The following is a 20804-nucleotide window of genomic DNA, read 5'->3' as shown; positions in this document are numbered from 1 at the left end:
TCTGTGAGCCCGTATTCACCCCAAATTCTACCTGCATGGTGGATTGTATAAGAATAATCCAAACTGTATAAGACTAAACTACTTTCCAAGTCTATTTCACGAGACACTAAGCCCCCTTATAGCAGAGGTTTTTTTTTTTTTTTTTTTTTTTGATGCAAGTTGGCTAAATAAAGCATGAATACTTGTTTGTATGCGTGTGTACACACATGTTCAATTACAGGAAATGACAAGCTTAAACAACAACCACAACAAAAGTACCAAGGCAGAGTCACAGCAAGAATCAAGAACTACTCAATGGAAAGGCAGAGAAATAGGCAGCTCCTGGCAGGTGCAGGAATTACTTGAGTAATGAAAGCTTTACTGCAGAAGTATCTCTCTCCCAGATTCACATCTCCAACATTCTTATTGTACTAGGAAGGGATTAATTAGCCACCTCTATTGGGTCACTGCCCATTTCATGGCTAGAAATAAAAGGTCCTTGTAGAGAAACCATTTCACTCAGTTGAGCCCATTTCCCCAGAGAAATGAAGAATATGAGTTTTCAGAAGGCGGAAGAGGTAGCCAAAGGCAACAGATGGGGACTTCGAGTTTCTTAGCATAGGAAAGTCATATTTAAGTAGCATAGTTTTGTTTTGTCAGCCTTAACCAGTGCACATCCCTACAGCGCTCCCTTCCAACTGGCAGTTGGGGCACTAACACTTCCCATTGGGCAGGAAGTGTCCCCTTTGCTGTGCTTTGTCAGCCAGGTATCATCTGGTCTCTCTTTAAAGACCATCCTGGATACTCCTGGATCTGGCCTTGAATTTATGTCACAAACTGCTGCTAAAGCACATGAAGATCTTTTGGCACAATGAAGACTTGTTCATGTAAATATTATTATTACTAGTCATTATCAGAAACAAGGAACATCTTGATAGCATAAAAAGAGAGCCAGCTTAGCTTGGGTGCCAAGGGAAGCAGCTGCATGAAGTGGGAATGGAATTCTGAGCCTCTAGACAAGCTAGAGAAATGTTCTTCACGTTGGATTTTAGTAGACTTTCCCAGCAAGTAAGATGGTGAGCTGCAGGGAGGTTCTAGGTGGTGGGGTGTGGATTCACTTACTTTATAACAAAGTAGTGTTAACTCTGCAAAGACATCTGTGATGATAAATTTGATTTTCAGATTGATTGGGTTGAGATGGGTTAAGATTAGCAAGGAAGAACTTTATATCTTTGAGGTCATTTCTGTAGAAGATAAACTAGATGGAAAGACCCACCGTGAATATGGGTGGCAGCATCATATGGGCTGGAGGACCGAGGAGAAAAATGATGGTGCATGTCCTCTGGCTTCCCAGTTTTCTGGTCTACAACACCTTCCTCAAGATGTTTAGAAACCTCTGAAATCAGGAGCTCCGGTAAATATTCCTCCCTGGAGCAGTGTTGCCCAGATATTTTTGTCACAACAATGGGAAACTGACTAACAGAACTCCTAGAGAAAATGTTGATTGCATTCCATCTTCCTATTGAGACTTCCACATGAGACTGTGATTCTGTGGCAGAATATCTAAGCTTTCCTTGGGTCTGGGGAAAAGAGTTCACTTGAACTTCTTTCTTCTGGTATCCCAAAGATCTAGGGAATTGAGGTCTGACCAGAAAGAGGTCCACCAGTGTCTGTTGTTATAGTGAAACACCATGACCAAAAGCAGCTTGGGGAGGAAAGGGTTTATTTGGCTTATGTATCCCGAATGACAGCCTGTTATCAAAGGCAGTCAGGGCAGGAAGTCAATCAGGGCAGCAACCTGGAGGCAGGAGCTGATGCAGAAGCCATGAAGGGTGCTGCTTACTGACTTGCTCCTTACCACTTGTTTAGTTTGCTTTCTTACAACACTCAGGACACTTCTTGTCCAGGGTGGTACCACCCATATTAGACTGATCTCTCTCACATCAATGGACTACTAATCAAGGAAATGCTCTACAGGCTTGCCTCCAATCCAATTTTATGGAGATATTTTCTCAATTGAGATTCCTACTCTCAGATGACTATAGCTTTTGTCAAGTTGACATAAAACCAGACTGGATAGCAGGTGCCACGAATCTTCCAAGGTCACAGCAAAGTTATTTTTCCTATGATGGACATACCAAAATCACAAAATCTAGCCAAATTTAATATGATGTCTCATTGTTTAATGTTTTCTGCATGATATCTAGAGGTGCCAACATGCAAAGGAGAAATGAAGTTAGTTGTATATAAAAGACACAGAACACAGCTCCACCACTCAGTGTGGCATGTGTGGTGCTTTGACCTCTCTTCTGAGGAAGTTGTATGTAAAACAAAGAACTCTGTAGCTGCATCATGAAGTTTGGAGGAGGGAGATGCTGCTGGGAGTTTAATGCAGCACTGGTATAACTTTGTGGCTCCATGAAATAGAATGCAGAGCAAGTAGCAAGAAATAATAGTGTCCTTAAACAGACTATGCTGTCAAGCCATAGAGGGTTGGGTGGAGCCTGAGGACTGTATGGCTGTTCCAGGGAGTACCTGAGGTACACATAGCACAGAGAGACAAATCTGGGGGCGGACTAGAAAGGCTGAGCCCTTGACCTGAAAGCAATCTCAAGGACAAGTTCAGGAGTGAACTCCATGAAAGGAAATTCACTTTCTCTGCTCCTGAGTTTGGCTGACATTTAATGGCAGAGATCATCTGGTGACATTTTGAAGTCCAAACAAGTTTGATCATTAATTCTTTCTGAGTCCCAAATCATGCAGAATATGTTATTTTCTTGGGAGAACAATATCAGTCCCTATTTAATTCAGTGGCTCTGATTTTCATTAGATAAAAGTTTGAGTGGATAAAAGCCATTCACCTGTATTAACGGAGTTTTCCTGTCCCGACTTCCTGGTCCCAAATAAACACATAGAGGCTTATATTAATTACAAATACTCAGCCAATAGCTCAGGTTTATTACTAACTAGGTCTTACATTTAAATTAATCCACTTCTATTAATCTATGTATTGCAACATGGTTTGTGCATGTCCTCTAGCATGTCTTGCTTCCTAGGCAGCTGGCTCCAGTCTCTCTGACTCTGCCCTTCTTCCCCTCAGCATTTTCAGTTTGGCTTTCCTGCCTAGCCTTATCCTGCCTTGTATAGGTCAATCAGCTTTTTTATTAACCAACAAGAGTAATACATTGTCACAGCGTAAAGAAGGATTATTCCACAGTACACCTGATCTTCCTACTGCCCCAGAACAATAAGCCAAGAATGCATATACAAAATGTAAATGCTGAGGTAATTTCTTTGGAGCCACAGTCTTTAAAGTATTAGGACACTTTTTCCCCCCAATACAGACAGGGTTAGAGCTCAGAAAAAGGGAGTGGATTTTGTCTGGAATGAAGGTGGGAAGTGGTAGTGAGTAGAGAGGTTAATGACAGAACTTGAAGTGTTCTGGGGAAGCCCAGAAATGCTTATTGGAGAATTTTTATTACATTTTCCTTCTAAATGTCCTTCCCCATTTCTTTGCAAAAAGTTTTTTGTAGGATCTAAGTGACTTGCAAACATACTTTGTGACATTGTGGTTGGATCTCTTTGGAACTTGGAGCAATAAGCCACTGGTCTCAAAGTAGTATGAGAAAGAGTAAGGAAGTCAAAATGACTCAGAGTGGATATGTCTTATCTGGTCATGCCATTTTAGCCAGATGTCACCCTATATCTAGCCCCATGTAGACTGACTCATATATATTATTTCATTTAATCCTTACAAAGGTTCAGCAAGGCAGAGACTGGTATGTTTTCTGTTGAATATGTGTCTGTGATCTCCTTCCTTGGCTAAGAGGCTGTTTGCATCTTTTAGGTTAGGATAGCATTTTATTTGATCACTTTAACTTATATTTTCTTTAAATTTAAAAATCATCCCCTGACAATTTCATATATGTATAAAATGTTTTTTGATCATTTTTTCACCCTTCCATTATCCCCTCTTCCTGCTGTCCAACGATTCCTCTCTTGCTATAATAATGTCTTTCTTCTTGTGTGATCCACTGAATTTAATTAAGGTTGCCCACATGAGCATAAGTGAATGGCTGTTTACTGGAACATGGGCAACTCAATGGTGGTTACACCATGGGAGAAAATAATTCTCATTCCCCAGTAGCCATTAATTGCCTTTGGCTCCCCAGGGAGGTGGGGCCTAACAAGCCCCTCCCTACCCATGATTGAATGATGAAGGGTTGCTGTAGAATATGATTTTAAGGTGTGTTACTTTTGTTTACGTTGCATTTGTTTAATTCTGTGAAGCTATGCTACTGTGCCTGTGTGAAACACCTGATGGTCTAATAAAGAACTGAACAGTCAATAGCAAGGCAGGAGAAAGGATAGGTGGGGCTGGCAGGCAGAGAGAATATATAGCAGGAGAAATCTGCAAAAAGGAGATCTAGGAGCTGGAGAAGGAGGAGGACTCCAGGGGCCAGCCACCCAGCTACACAGCAAGCCATGGAATAAGAAACGAAGAAGGGTATACAGAAATAGAAAAGGAAAAGCCCAGAGGCAAAAGGCAGATGGGATAATTTAAAGTTAAGAAAAGCTGGCTAGAAACTAAGCCAAGCTAAGGCCGGGTGTTCATAAGTAATAAGCCTCTGTGTGTGAATTTCTTTGGGAGCTGGGTGACGAGTTCCCCAAAAGAACAAAAGAGTAAAAACCCCAACAACAAAGGGTCCCATCCTAAGCAGGTCTTCTATAAATAACCACCACTGCTGTACATTTGTCTCACATCCCGAGGACACTTAACTTAGATTTTTTTCCAAAATGAATGTGCTAGATAGAAAGCACCTATGGATATTTGTTTAATTTGACTGAACTGAGGACGGAATGTGGTTGAAGTTATAGGTCTAAGCTAGGTTGTAGAGACTTGAATGACAAATCAAGTTTGGATCTCATTTTTAACCATTGAGGTGGCTGGAGAAAAGATAAGGCAGGCTAAAGCAATGTAAGATTTTTGAGTCAAAGAAATACATTCTGTTGAGGTAAGTGGTAAGCCTCCAGCAGCTAAGTTACATCTAATATGGTGTCTCGCATGAATGTGTGGCTGGCACATTATTTTGATGGTCTGGTTTATGATACCAAGGATCACTCTAGCACGAGAATCTAAAAGCTAAAGTTTCTCTTGGAACTATCTTTTACTGAAGAAGATGCATGTAGCAAGGCTTATAAAACTCTGAGGAAAATTGCTATTTTTAACATTTAAACTTACAAACACAATTTGTTATGATTTTGTGCTTCTGAGGTAGGCCTTGCATAGTTCCCTAATCCTTTCTCTACTGCGATACTTCCTTCCAATCTGTTTATTTATTTTATCTAAGTTGACGGGGCTAGCATTGTAGTACCTCAGAAATCATCAGCTAAGGAGATATGTGATACCCCACTCTCAAAACCCTCCCTCACTTTCATAGAGTAATAAGAGTTCAAAACTAATTTCAGTTTTTCTGAGAACTTAACAGAAACCATGCATTTTCCTGTGATAAGATCATCTGAGCAAACCAAAGTAGCTTATTTGCCTTTGGCAAGTATTTTATTAGCTTAATGTGTTAATTATGTTCATCTCTTATTGATTGACAGCTCCAAAAAACAGTTATACATGTCTCAGAAAAAGGAAATAAAATAACTAAATTTTATTTTTTAAAAAAATGAGTCCCAGACTTTTTTATTTAAGAACAAAATGACGAGTGACGGGCTCAAGATCAACAGCATCACTGAACTTCATCTCCCCTGCCACCCCAACGCTTTTTGGGCTTCCATCCCTCCTCAGTAAATGAACTTAACCCCGGAGCTATGGTGGCTCCAGGTTCTCGTTGTCCCGAAGCTGTGGTGGCTCCAGGTTCTATTCATCCCAAAGCTGTGGTGGCTCCAGGTTCTCCTCGTCCCGCAGCTGTGGTGGCTCCAGGTTCTCCTCGTCCCAAAGCTGTGGTGGCTCCAGGTTCTCCTCGTCCCAAAGCTGTGGTGGCTCCAGGTTCTCCTCGTCCCGAAGCTGTGGTGGCTCCAGGTTCTCCTCGTCCCGAAGCTGTGGTGGCTCCAGGTTCTCCTCGTCCCGAAGCTGTGGTGGCTCCAGGTTCTCCTCGTCCCGAAGCTGTGGTGGCTCCAGGTTCTCTTCGTCTACCTCCTTTCCTTTGGCTCAGCTAATCTCATCCCTAGGCTAGGCTGGCGCCTCTGTTTGAGAGCCCAGAGCAGTGTCAGGAACACAGAGAAAGGCCTTACCCTCAGGAAAAGGAACTGAAGCGTAGAATGTGGTGAAGTGGGGCTCCCATAGCCTGGGGCAACAAAATAGGGCCCTGGAAGCTCAAGGAAAGGATACAGCCCCCCACATGTTCTCAATGCTCATCCACTTTCTCTTGCTGGCCTGAACCAGGATCTCTGCTTTGCATATCTCCTGAAGTTTCTCATTGTTGTCTGCTTCCTCTACCCAATTCTCCAGCAAGGGCCGCAGCTTACACATGTTCTAGAAGCTGAGCTGCAGGACCTCAAAACGGCAAATGGTGGTCTGGCTGAACACCTTTCCAAAGAGAATCACCCAGGGTGAGCCCCACATCGGCCTGGGCATACCCTTAGGTGATCCTCTTCTGCTTCAACAGCTTTGCAAACTGTTCTAGTTCCTTCTGCGTGGCTGTCATGTCCTGGGACTCCTGGGGACTTGGTTTTACCTTCTCCAACTTCATGTCACTGGAGCGGACAGTACAGGGCCCAGGAAGGGTCCCCTCTGAGTTGCTCTCTAATCCTGCTCCTGCCTGGCCCTCAGGCTGCGGAGTATCTAGGTCCACTTGTGGCATTAGACCTAGTCCAACCTGAGGTCCACAGTATGCCATCCCTCCACAGAACTCATATGGCAGGAGACAAGGGGATAACCCTAACACCTCTGAGCCTGGTTCAACCCCTGGCACGATTCCAGGCTCACCTGGAGGCCCTTGGAAGCTTAGCCAGGACCAAGGGTCCACCCAGCCAGCTCCAGCCCTCCTGACCCATCATCACCTCTACCTGGTGGGGATGAGAAGGCAAAGTCTGAAGCCAGGTGACTTGGGAAGGGTGGGCACCCCAAGCCGGGGGTCTGACTTGTTATTGTGCTGGCAGTTGAGTGGTAAATATATTTTCAAGCAAATGCTCTTAGAGAAACACTTGTTTCAACATGTCACTGGGGAAGAACTTTTGAGAAGATGCATGCATTCCCCAAACTTTTATCGAAGGGAACATTCGAGTATGAATGTTAAGGTGATCTCAAGACCAAGCCTTGGGTCTCTCTCACTGCTATACTTGGCTAAGCCTTCTCCCTGCTGCCGTTGTTTATGCCACTGACTGAGAATACATCTCCCTGAAACTTCTGTTAACACAGAGAATGCCTGCCGGTGAATCAAAGCACATGAGGCCTCTTTGCTTTTGGCACATCAGAGCAGGTGATCAAAGGATACTTGATTGCAAAGAACCCTGATTGAGGTAGTTACAGAGACAACAAAGAGAAGCCCATGGCGTTTGCTAGGAGCCTGCCAGTGTGTCCTTTCAGGACTCATCATCAGGGCTTCATCAGAACATAATTTTCTGCATTTCCTGCCTCGTTTTTGTTTCTGGCATGCCGTCTTTATGACACTGATGTATCTGAGCCCCACTGTTCCTCCTGAGAATTTAGGACCCTCAAGCATGGAGGAGACCTCAACAGAAAGTACACAGCCAGTTTGCCTGGGTGGAGCCACTGCAGCTCACTTTTATCCAGTATTTTCTCCAGTGTAATGAAAGAAAACAGTGAAAATGAAAAACAATATCCTTATGAAAGGAAAGAAATTGCTGTTATTGGAATCAGAACAAGGAACGCAGACTGCCCTTCAGCAAGGGCAGTCTCATGTCATTCACAGCTCATTCTTGAAAACTGGAACGTAGAGGACACATGACTGTGTCTAGAGCGAGAGAACAACACATAGAGAACACAAACCTTCTGCATGATGAAATAGAAGAGGTAAAAAACGTTGAGAGTATGTTTTCCTAGTCTCTTGCTTCTATTTTTGCTGAAACAAGCTCAAAGTCTGTAGCATGAAATAAGAATTTGGGGAAAGCTGAGGGAAATAATGAAAACTCGAAGCAGAACAAGTGTCCCATTTCAAAAGACAGGATGTGCGTGGTGGCATTACCTCAGAACCCACCGGGAGGAGTTTTCTAAGGCCAGATTTTAAGAGGACCATGTCTTGTTAGTCTCTCTTCTTGGATGCTGCTAATGTATAAGGAAATACTCCTCTCTAATTGGTTCATAAAATACCTCATACAACATGTCCTTGCATTCTAGCCCTGTTTTGTGTGGTCAGTGAGAGATGTGTTTTCTCTTCCTACTTGACTTCTTGTGGTTGTTCACATGTTTAAAAAAAATGACCACTATAAAATTTAGGAAAGTTGAGTTCAGCCAATCCAAACTGCTTGTCTGCTTTCTGGTCTGCCAAAATGTGAACAAGCTGTTTGTAACACAAACTCCCTCTACCACAGACTGAGCAGAGCCATTCACCATGCTTCCCTGTGTTGACGGACTGTGCCCTATGCAACCAGCAATGGAAAAAAACATCTCTTAAGCAGTTTTGTCATCAATGTAAGTTACTATCTAATGAATGAAAGGATGAAACAATAAACACAAAGTTCTAGTTCACTGTGAATGGAATAAAAAAAACAGGTTTTCTTTTAAAGTGACATAAAATATAGGATGAAAACATATTCCCAAAATATTTTATGAAATTGCAAGTGGAATTTTAAGGCAATAACTCTATACTTTTGAAACAAAGTAGTTAAAAACTGAAGTAGATAAATATCCATAACAAGTTATTGAAAGAAAAATCAATAGTGAGAAAAAATAAAATCTAAGAGTAAAGGAGTCTAGAAATATGACTACAGTAGTGAGCATTAATTTAAGAATGAGTGTATGATACATGTACGTATGGATGCTGCATTTGAGAAAAACAAGAGATGAAAATGTATTGAAATATTACTGATTAAAGTATGCAGTGTGTCAGTGTGTTGAAAATGAGATAAGGCCAAGACATCAATGTCATTAGAGAGAAATTAACAAAATGGCTGAATTCAATAGAAAATTATTCTATGTAGATCACATTAAGAGAACTAGTAAGTAACTGGAAGAGGGGTCATGTTATCCCAATAATATGGCCACAAAGTCATATATCATGTATTGTTTGAAATATAAGGAGCAAAATTATATGTGTGTGTTTGTATGTGACATTTTGACCCTGGAATTAATTTTGGAAAATAAAGACACAGAGAATCTAAATAACTACAAAGATTAAAAGATTTATTATGCTTTGTAGTCTCAGAAATAAAATATATTTTACTTCAAGTACTTTTGAAATATTCTTAAAGTAGTTTCTTTAACACATAAACAAAATAGTAAATTGTAATTCTTTCTAGTAGAGTATTGGAAAATCATAATGTAGCACAAACAGAAATACATAATATGAAGTTGACAAATGGGGTGTCAAAAATGCTTTCTAAATAAATATGCATTTATAGATAATTCTAAGAAAAATGTATAGTATCTATAAAAATACAATCAGAAAAATAATGGCCTTAAAGGTTTTGACATTCAACACTAAAATTTAATTTTACCTATGATTACAAGAGTAAAGCTTTTGAGAAAAGGTTTCTAATAGAATCTAGTAAGACTATGTGATTCTGATGATAATGTGACATTCCATACTTTATTGCTAATTCTGTTATTTTCAAAATCCTTGCAGACACTTTGCCAATGAGTCACGAAAGCATTCAGAACATTACACAATCTTTGCAGAATATTTCCTGAGAGTGAGACACATTGGAAAAATTGAGAAATTTAACTCGACACTGTTGCATTTGTGTTAGGAAAGTTTGTGGGACTGCTTCAGTGGTGAAGCACTCTGGACATCCAATCAGGAAGTGGATCAGTTCTGTGGGCAGTGCCAAGTTCTGTGGGCCATGCCAAGTCACAGAGGGAGTGAACTCACGATGATGACAACAGAGCACCAGTGGCAGGACACAGGCCTGGGGTGTGGTGGGCAGGTCCAAGAGCAGAAGAACTCCAGAACTGCACTGCCAGGCAGGCCAGTTTCCTTGCCTCATCCTTTACCTGTCCTGTGTGTATGCTTTTGGGACAGCAGAGCACTTTAAAGTCTGGGTCACTGGCTGTGTGACTGTAGAGTCCTTTGTTTCTACTTCACCTTCCATAGAGATAAAAATAGGGAATGCTGGAGGGTTTCGGGAGATGGCTCAGTCAGTAAAGTGCCTGCCCCATGGGCATGAGAACCTGAGTTAAAATCTTCAGCACCCATAAATCTGGTATGATCGCATGCTTCTGGAATTCTAGGGTGTGTAATGCGGGGGCTAGGAAAAGATTCCTAGAGCTCATTGGCCAGCAAGCCTAGCCAAAGAGGTGAGCTCCAGGGTTAGTGAGGGACCCTATCTCAAAAGATAAGGTGAAGAACAATTGATAAAAAAATCTCTGTCCTTCACACACATGAGCACCCCCCACACACACATGTGCACACACACATGAACATACACAAAATATCTGAGGTTATTGATGGGACTAATGAGATAGTACACATACCCATTATGTGTATCTCAGTATCTGGAACATCCTGCTATTAAACCTTGTCTGCTATTTGTTACAATACGTCTGCTGGGGACTCTAAAGGTCTATCCCTAGCTAACCATGAGCTCGCCAGGTGAGTTTGGACACAACTGTTAATCTCTCAGGGAGTTGAGATGGATTAGATGAGCTCTTCTAGCAGGCTTAGAAATTTACTGAGACAATTTTTGTCTAGTCTAATGCCAAGATCTAAAAGGACTGAAGCCAGACATACCTATCTGTAAATTCCACATGAATTTATAGCAATGCAATCGGGCATATTATTTACCTCTCTCCATTTCTTCATTGACAGCATGGCACTGATAAAGATCTTTTACAAAGATTCTAGGAGAGGGTAGCTGTATAATGTACTAGCAAAGCCAAGGCAAGGGTAGAGTTCAGTAGAAGGTTGCTATTGTTGGCAGGATCCTAACATAGGTAGAACCACACTGTTTTAGATTTTCTTTCTTTCTTTCTTTCTTTCTTTCTTTCTTTCTTTCTTTCTAGTAACAGGGATGTTACTCTAATTTTTATTGTCCACACATACTATCTATAATTTATGTTGGGAATTCAAATATTTTTGTAGGATTTTTTTGCTACTAGATAGGTTTAGAATTTTGAAGAATCCTAATAGGAATTTTTTTTTGCCACAAAAAATCTTAGAGCCTATTCCTTATACATTGAAGTCATGGCTAGAGGAGGAGTAAGTAGGTATTGGGCAGCAGTGAGGGTCAAAGGTGAGAGAATCACTTGGAAATGCCACAGAGTAGATAGAAACCAAGTCACTAAGGAAAAACCAAGTGGAATTCTGTCAAAGTGTGATCACGTGTTTGGAATTGGTCAGTTTCAGGACCAATGGATGGTACCACCATTAGCCATATGGCAGCCAGGCTTTCAAGCAACTGAAGATTCAGTGTTTCATGTGATGGAATGGTAATTCCTTTTTAATTGGTTTGTCTTATACCAATGTATCAGCTGTCTGTTTGTCTATCTATACTATCTATCTATCTATCTATCTATCTATCTATCTATCTATCTATCTTCTACCTATCTTCCACCTATCTGTCTATCACCTATCATTTATCTATCTTCTATCATTTATCCATCTACAATCTATCAGCTATCTATGATAGTGGTGCACACATATGTTGGTGATATATATGAATATATTTATGCTAACAGGTTATGATCTAAAATAACACAATTTTTTACTCCCATGCTTTTACCCTTTTCCACCCTTTCTTCCACACACTGTACTTGGAAAACCCCAAGGGGCAAATCCCACATTAGCTACTCTTAGTCTAAAAATAGATTTAAATGGTGGTGAAAAACTCAAAAGAGTCACAGGACTTAAGGAATTAATTCCATTAGCATTATTGATGTGCCACATTATATTCTTTTAATAGGATCATTAGCTGAAGGATAGAATAATAAAAAATTAAAGCTAGAACAAAGCTTGGCAGTAAATGAACCCAGATCATTTATTTCAAAGATGATGAAATGGAGCCTGAGAGGGGTTAAGTGGCTTGGTCAAAGTCACTTGGTAACTGAGTAGGCTGGGGTTGATACCCAGTCCTGGACTCTGAACACATCAATGCATTATCATCCCAGGCTAAAGTTCTTAATCTTCCTCAGTTTCATGATGACATCACAGGACACTGATTGTTTGGGGAACACCAAACACTTATGAGGTTTATAAGTTTGTGTGAAATACATTGTAGGGAAGAAAGCAAGGACCCTGCTTATATGCTCTTGTCCTTAATAATGAGCCTTTGTCGGGGAGAGATTGGGACTTCAAAACTGTGACATGACAGCTTCATTCTTAAGGTCAATAATTCACCAGAGAGTAAAACCATAGAAACTTCATCACTATAGCCTTTAATTCAACACAGAGTTCTAAAATCTGATTTTCAGATATGCTGAAAAAAATCACATAGCAAGAAGAGATGTCTAGCTGTGTATAAAGTCCCTCTGGAAAAAGCCAGAGGAACTCTCAAATGTGACTGCAACTGTCTCAGTGGGAACATGGAGAGCCCATTGTTTAATCTTGTAATGTGTTGTTAGTGGAAGAGAATGAAATCTTACATAGAAATATTTTTAAAAATTTAAAAAGTACAGAACATTTTGTTTATTTCCAGACACAGTGGGACTGCTTGTGAGGATTTGGTTTCTGGAGAGTCTGGGGGATCATAACTGAGAACATATCTGTCTGAATTTGGAATCCGAGCTCCAGATTATAGACAATCAAAGCACAATTAAAAACCACCCATGAACTGGGCGGTGGTGGCGCACACCTTTAATCCCAGCACTCGGGAGGCAGAGCCAGGCGGATCTCTGTGAGTTTGAGGCCAGCCTGGGCTACCAAGTGAATTCCAGGAGAGGCGCAAAGCTACACAGAGAAACCCTGTCTCAAAAAACCAAAAAAAAAAAAAACAAAAAAAAAAACAAACCAAAAAACAAAAAACAAAAAAACAAAAAAACCGCCGGGCGGTGGTGGCGCACGCCTTTAATCCCAGCACGCGGGAGGCAGAGCCAGGCGGATCTCTGTGAGTTCGAGGCCAGCCTGGGCTACCAAGTGAGTTCCAGGAAAGGCGCAAAGCTACACAGAGAAACCCTGTCTCGAAAAACCAAAAAAACAAAACAAAACAAAACAAAACAAAACAAAACAAAAAAACCACCCATGAACCTTCTTCAGAGACAGCCATCGTGAGAGTTTGATAGATTCTTTTCTTTTGTTATTTCTTTCTTTGACTATAAAATTACTTTTATTATTTCTTCCTTTATCATTATTCTCTTCCTTAGGCTTTTATTCTTATTACTGATGTAATTCTTTTCAAAACTATAGAAAAGATGGAAACCAAGGTGTGTGTGTGTGTGTGTGTGTGTGTGTGTGTGCGCGCGCGCGCACTCATCCATGCCTGTGGGTGCATACATGTGAGTATGTGGGAGGAAGTAGGGTATTTGGAGACAGACAATGGAAATTTTTGACTGCCTGAATAGTGTTTTGAATAATGTCTTCCTTCCTTCCCTCCCTCCCTCCCTCCCTCCCTCCTTCCCTTTCTCTCTTCCTTCCTCCTTCTTTTCTTTCTTTCACTGGGTCTCACTATATAGCCCAGGCTTGCCTGACACTTATAGTCCAGTGAAACTCACAAAGATCTGCCTGCCTCTGCCTTATAGGCACTGTGACTAGAAGTGTGTACCACTATATCTGACCTCGAAAGGACTTTTTCAATGGTATTTGACAATGGGAAGGAAGCAGCTTTTATGACACACAGATACATTTTTTCATCATGACATGTTACACACATGCACACACATTGACAAAACAAATACTTTAAAAAGTTTTACCTTGTGTGTGGAACCCCTTGATATCTTCAATTCTATTTTTTTTATTCCTGAGGTAATGATTATTTTTTCAGTGCTGACCAATCATGATTTGCTAAACTGATTTCATAACCTTTTAAAATGGATAGAAAACTTTGAGTTTGAGGAAGCAGGAAAACCAATGGTCTATGAAGGAGGCTGGTTAAAGTGAACATCTTCATTTTGTATTTTATTATTGACCCACAGAACCTACCCCCAACACACTTCCCACCAAGCAGAATCAGCCTGCAATTCTGACTTTCATGGGGAATATATGACGTGCCAATTATTTTTAATCCGTTTTTTACCTAGGGTGTGAATTAAATTTTATCTGTGAGAAATAAAACCAGGATGGTACTGGAAATACCACTTAACTTCTGGAACTGTATTTCTCCATGGACAAAGGTGCCCAGGAGATGGTGATGGACAGGACTGAAAACTGAATGTCTAGACATGCCACATAATGAAGTTTGGGTCAGTAATGTACTGCATATATGCCAGTAACAGTGTGTGGAAGCAGTACTTAACTACTTTTATCTATTTACCTTTACAGCTCTACAGCTGATGTGTATATGACACTCCAGTGTGCCACACGGATGTTCAAGTGTTTCCTTCCCAGACTGTGTAGAGTAGCCTTACATCTTCTGGGTGGTGCAGGGTGATCTCTGCAGCAGGGAGAGCTCTGTAGCAGGGAGATCTCTGCAGCAGGGTATGTACTTTCCTCACTTGCTGATCTCTTGGCAGTAGGATCCAAAGAAACAGGACAGAGGTGTCACACTTTCAAAGCTTTTAGAAAATGCACTATACTAAGGCATGATTGACATGACTTTTAAAGAAATGTCTTAAGTGTATATTTTAATGAGTTTTGACTCATTACTACCATAGTCAAATGACAGGCCATTTCTGGGCTGGACGCATGGCTTAGTGCTTAAAAACACTTGATTGATGCTCTATCATGAGGACTGGAGTTTGGATCCAGGTACCCACATCAAGTGGCTTACAAACACCCAAAAACCCTGTTCCAAGGGATCTGATGCCCTTTTCCAGTCTCTGCAGGCACCCCCCCAAAAAAAAACCCATATACACAGACATGATGTAAGCATATACTCATACAGACACAACACATTAATAATAAAAATTAAAAAATGAACCTTAGAAAAGAAACGGACCATTCTTGTCACACCAGAAGCCTCCCTTATCTCCATTTGTATTCTTAGCCTGCTGGCAACACCCATCAACCCTCAGAAACAGCTAACTTCTCCCTCTATGTACGTTCATAAGCTTTGTCTTTTAAAGACTTTACTATTAATGGGATGGCATAATTGAAAGGACTGGTATTTGGTACAAGATACCCAAGACTAAGTCCTCAACACAAAGGAGATTTATTGGTGCCAGAGGGACAGAGGGCAGTAAATAAGAGACAACCACAGGGAGACAGAGAGCAAGGGGGGAAGGGGAAGGGGTATTTGTCCCAGAGGGACAAAGGACTGCCTCTGGATAGAGAGGAGACGGATGTGCCCATAGGAAATTGGCAGTTTATAGACGTAAAGGAGGAAACCCCATGTTAGGATGAGGTGTTTAATTTTGATTAAATAGGTTAATTAGAGAAGCCACAAGGGGGCTTTTGATTGCTGAACTTCAATAGTTGAATAGCTGGATCTTGGTGGTCAGTCTCAGGGGGAGGAAGTGGCCAAATAAATAGATCTTGGTGGCTAGCTTTAGGAATGTAAACTAACAGTTTTTAGCAAGGAAGAGGGAATGGGGGGAGGGCAAGGCCTGCCAGAGTCATGTTTGCCATGCTCAGACTGGCTAGGGTCCCTTCATTAACCTTGTGTCTAGCTTCTTTTTTGCTCAGTTCAGTATTTTAAAGTTCAACTATGTTGCTTCATAGGCTAGTGGTTTCTCCTTTTTCACTGCCAAGAACTATTCCACTGTAGGGATATACCATGACATAGTAAGACATTTATCTCTTGATTACTCTCATACTTGGGTGGTTTCCAATTTGGCCAGTGATGAATAAAGCTACTATAAATACTTGTGGCTTTATGTAGACATATGTTCTCATATTTTTCTTGAGTAAATACCTAGAAGTGGGATTGCTGGGTCATATGATAAGCATATGCTCAGTGTTATGGAAAACTGCTAAGCTATTTTCTGAAATAGTTGTGACATTTTATATTCTAAATGGTAACACGAAAGAGTCCCAGGCAGCCCACTCCTTTTTTCTTTTTTTCCTTCTTAGATTCTCAAGAGGGAGGCTTAGAGAATGGAATTGAGACATCTTTTCTGAGGATGTCATGTATATTCCTATGATTGTTGCATACAACATTGGTGATAGGCTAGTGTTCATTTTTAACGTAAAAATGTTTAAATTTTACCTTGTGATTTTTTTGTCTTTGATCTGCCGGTTATTTAAGAGTGTGTTGTTCAATTTCTAAATGTCACCAAACATTCGATGAGAAGGCGCCCTCTGTCACAGACTTGTGAGTCAATCTTATGTGCTCAGAGAGCCACTCCCTTCAGAGCCAAGTATTGGATTGGTCCTCAGCTCTCCAGGCCACGCAGGTGAGTTATCTGCAGCATAATTTTGGTTCTCCCAGTACCGGGGAGTTGGAGAGTCTGTGTGGGTGTGTGCTTGTGAAGACTGGGCACTGCTGCTGTACACAGCACTCTGGAAAACACACTGGGTTTCAGGTCGTTTTCTTGTAAGGGGTAGACTTGTTTTGTGGGGGCTGAGAGAATATCGGCTCTTCTGAGAACTCAAGATCTGATTGTGTCCCCAAGTACTAGGATGTCACTCCCCCCACCATTTGAGATTTAAATTTGGGCTGGAGAGATGGCTCAGCCGTTAAAGGCTAGGCTCACAACCAAAAATATAAGAGATTTAAATTTGACGAGGCATCACCTAGAGTGGTGGCTTCATACTCCCCTGGGACCCCGCTCTCTTCATAGTGAAGTCTGAGGTGGACCCTCGGGGTTTGCACAGATGACTCTGTTTTGTTTGGTTTGCTTGTTTTTGTTTTTGAGGCAGGGTCTTACTATTCTTCCTAGGACTTCCTGTGCAGCCCAGGCCGGCCTCAAACTTTTGATCCTCCGGCCTCAGCTTGTCAAGTTCTAGGGTTACAGGTGTGCATTTCCATTCCATGCTGTCTGTCTTTTGTGCCTCACCTTAGTCACCAGCAGCATTTTCCTGTCCTTCTCCAACATATCCAGCAGTGGCACTTGATTCCACAGGCCACATAGCCACCACTTTCCCTCAGTCTCTCCTTTTTGGTGCCTGAGCACCACACCCAGATGTAGAATGTGTTAAAGATGAATGTTATCTGTCATCCACAAGGCTACCAGTTTTACATAAACCATGCCCTTCTGATAAAAAATGTGTTTTTGTATAAGTATGTGTATGTGTGCTGTTTGTGCGCTCTCTCTCTCTCTCTCTCTCTCTCTCTCTCTCTCTCTCTCTCTCTCTCTCTCTCTCTCTTTCTCTGTGTGTGTGTGTGTGTATGTGTGTATGTGTGTGTGTATGGGCATATGCACGTGAGGACCAAAGGCATCTGGTGTCTTTTTGATGGTTCTTAATATTATACATTTATCGAGACAGCATCTTTCACAGTCAGCTGCAGAAATCCTGCCTCTGCCTCCAGAGGAGGCAGCTGATGCCTCCACGCCCACTTGGCTTTCGTACAAGCACTGGGTGTCTGCACTCTTGTTCTCAGGCCTGTTCTTTGACCACTGAAGTATCTCCGAAGAGTTTTGTTTGTTTGTTTGTTTTCACAGCTGGGAATTGAACCTAGGGCCTTGCAAGTGCTAGGCAGGGGCTCGACCACTGAGCTACATTCCTAGTCTCCTCTTCTACTTTTTGTATTGGAATATCCTCGTGAGTCCCATGAGGAAGAACAGAGACTAACCATCTAGCCAGGCATGCCATGTTTGCCAGCACCAGTTCACAACAGGGCTGAGTCCAGAAGTTCTGAGCTCAGCAAAGGATAAGAGTCAGGAAGGATCCTTCTTATCATGGAGATGTTTTTTCTAGACAGCCTCATTTCTACAAGTCATACTCAACACATTTCTTACAGGTTTTGGAATAAGTAATTCTTGGCTTTGGTGGTGGAAGTGAGAAGAAAGAGAGAAAAAATAGAAGCTGTGTGGAATCAGCTCAGATGGAGAATGGATGAGGTAGGGGAAAGTCTAAAACGTGTCATCCCTCAAGTGTCTGTGGGAATGTATTTAGGGTCAGTTGGTCAGGACATGGTAGAGAGAGAAAAAGTCGTCTGCCAGGAACATGGGTGTCCAGAGCTGATCCTTTCTGATTTAGGTGTGGTTACTGCAGACCAAAGCATTGCTCTCCAGTTCACTCCTAACTTGCCCTTCTCCGACTGCAGAAGTCCTATTTATCCACCTAGTAGAAAGGTGTTAAGGTTTAGGTATAAAATGAACCCAATGGCTCCCTTTGGTCCCCAGATGGTGGTGCTGTTGAGAAGTAATTAGATTATTCAAAGGGGCTAACTTCCTTTGTGGATGAATCCATTGATAAGGAATTGGCTCAGTAGTTGCTTGGGTCTTATTAGAGGAAATAGGTTGCTGCATGCTTGCCTTTAAGGGTATATCTTATTTCCTGTCCATTTCTGTCTCTTGCTTTGCTTGCTGGTTGCATGAGGTAAGCTGCCTGTTTGTAGTCTTGTATATTGTTAAAGGACCAGCCTTAATAATATACTTCCCAGGGGCTCAGAAGAGAGACTATGAATGATGAGAACTATTTTTGGGAAATGCATCTAAGTACACCAAGCTCTTTGTCCATCTACTTTATTCCTCTGGGATAAAGTCCTATCTACACAGCTTCAGTTCTGTACTCAAGCCTAGTTCCTTTCTTGCCTGATTTCTCTCTACCTTTGTCTGTTGTCCCCTCTACGTTTTATTTTAATTCTCTCATCTTAGTTCTGCCTCATCTAGGTCTTTCTCATCTCATTCTTACCTATCTAGAACTTTCCCATCTGGCTCTTCCTCATCTTCCATCCTGACCTCCAGTTCTCTAGTTAAAAATCCTCTCCAGCCAAAATCCTCAATATCCTCTCTTTGTTCTCCTTATACCTCAGTTCCCCCCAGTCTCTGAGATGTTCAGTTATAAACCCAAGCCATAATGATCCTCTGGCAGAGCAAGGTCACCAGGCTTGAGTTCTTACGGGAGTCATAAAGGCAGATAAGAATTCTCCTCAGGCAGTGGCCATCAGGCTTTCTTTTACAACCCAAATGAGTGCTAATGATCGGTTAGTCAAGAAGGGAATTTATGTGCTCAATCTACATTCCTAGAAGTGGTTAGGTAAGAAATTAGGGGGTCAATTAGTAAGGCTATAAGGAAGGAGGGTCTCACCCTAAATTTGCATAAGAAATAAAGCTATCCTCCTGACCTAGGAAACAGTTGTTTCATTTGGCTTTGGATGCTTGATAGCTACTTTAGATAAATACACTGTTAGGAGTTCTTGGAAACATGCATAACATTACAAGAAAATCACTGTAGGGACCAGTTAATATATATACAAAAGCCATAATATCAGCAAGACTTCTTAAGCCATGGCTTGACCTTTGGAGAAGTCCTTGACTTTTCCAAGTAGTAGCTTTTGTGGTAATAGCTGAATTCCATTATGTTTTCCTGTGGCTTGTGGCATTGTATGGAACAGAAGAATGCGGGGGCCAGTTTATGTTTAGAAAATGTGGCTCTGATAAAATATCCAATAATGAGTCTACTAAAACATGGCTGACACAGGATGTCCAAGGAACCCCAAAATAAACAGCAATGAAATGTTATATAACCATTTTTGGCAGAGCACCATTTTTGTGTGACTTTAAATAGACACGGCTTTGAGGTCTAAGTATCTTCACCTTTGCAGGCCTGTCTATATATGTTTATTTATAGGCCTGTGTGGCCTGTGTGCCAGTCTGTACGCATCTGTGCCCAACTGTGGGTAGCCTATGTGTGCTAGTATTTGCCTGGGTGCTTGATGGCAACTGCCTGTCCAGCAGCCTTCATCTTTTTTTAAAAGATTTTTTAAATTTTATTATTACTGTTTAGCAATGGGAAAATGCAATTTACACCAACAGCCATATGGGCAGGGGAACACAGGGAGTTAATTAGCTATTTGTATAGGATGGATTACTTACTAAAAAAAATAAGAATCTCCAAAACAAAGGACAGTGGTAAATTTCACACTACCCTCCCCCAATGATCCCAGCATGTGATAATGCCAGGCAGTGGCCCATGGGCATGTGGTAGTGGGAACTAATTTATGGAAGAAAAAACCACAAACCACAGAAAATTTAAAGAACCCCTTTCCCCCATACACACACACTCAGATACATAGTAGGATTACAGAGTGTTCAATACAATTAATTGAAGAGGAAGGATAGGATTCCAGCAGCCTTCATCTTGAGTGAATAAAGTATGCATTAACTAAGGCTTTCTGATTTTACTTTCACCTCCCTGGCCTCCCATAACTCTCTGTTTTTCTTGGCATCAGACCTTGGACCTCACACTCTTCTACCACAGGCTCCTATTACCACGATGTTTTGCCTTACCTCTGGCCAAAAATGATAGAGCCAGGGACCACAGACTGAAAGCTTGGAAACCATGAGCTAAAACAAGTCGTTGTTCCTTTAAGTTCTCAGGTATCTTGGTTGCATGATGAAAGGCTAGCTGACACAGACAGGGCCTTGTCCAGAAGCAGCAGGAAAGGCAACAGATAAAAGAGCAGATAATACCACACGGACTGCAAATCATGCCAGAAACAAAATTCTCCTTGACCATTCTTTGGCCAAGACTCAGCCCACTTACCATCTTTCTTAAGAG

General features: G+C 41.5%; 1 pseudogene; it reads right to left on the bottom strand.

Annotated features, from left to right (window-relative positions):
* Positions 1–5848: 5848 nt before the first annotated feature.
* LOC131923588 (POU domain, class 5, transcription factor 1-like) lies at positions 5849–18976 on the bottom strand (annotated as a pseudogene).
* Positions 18977–20804: the final 1828 nt, after the last annotated feature.

This window comes from Peromyscus eremicus, chromosome 13, assembly GCF_949786415.1.
Source record: "Peromyscus eremicus chromosome 13, PerEre_H2_v1, whole genome shotgun sequence".
NCBI lineage: Eukaryota > Metazoa > Chordata > Mammalia > Rodentia > Cricetidae > Peromyscus > Peromyscus eremicus.
Note: the sequence above shows the minus strand (reverse complement) of the source record. Positions and strands in the feature narration are given on the sequence as shown.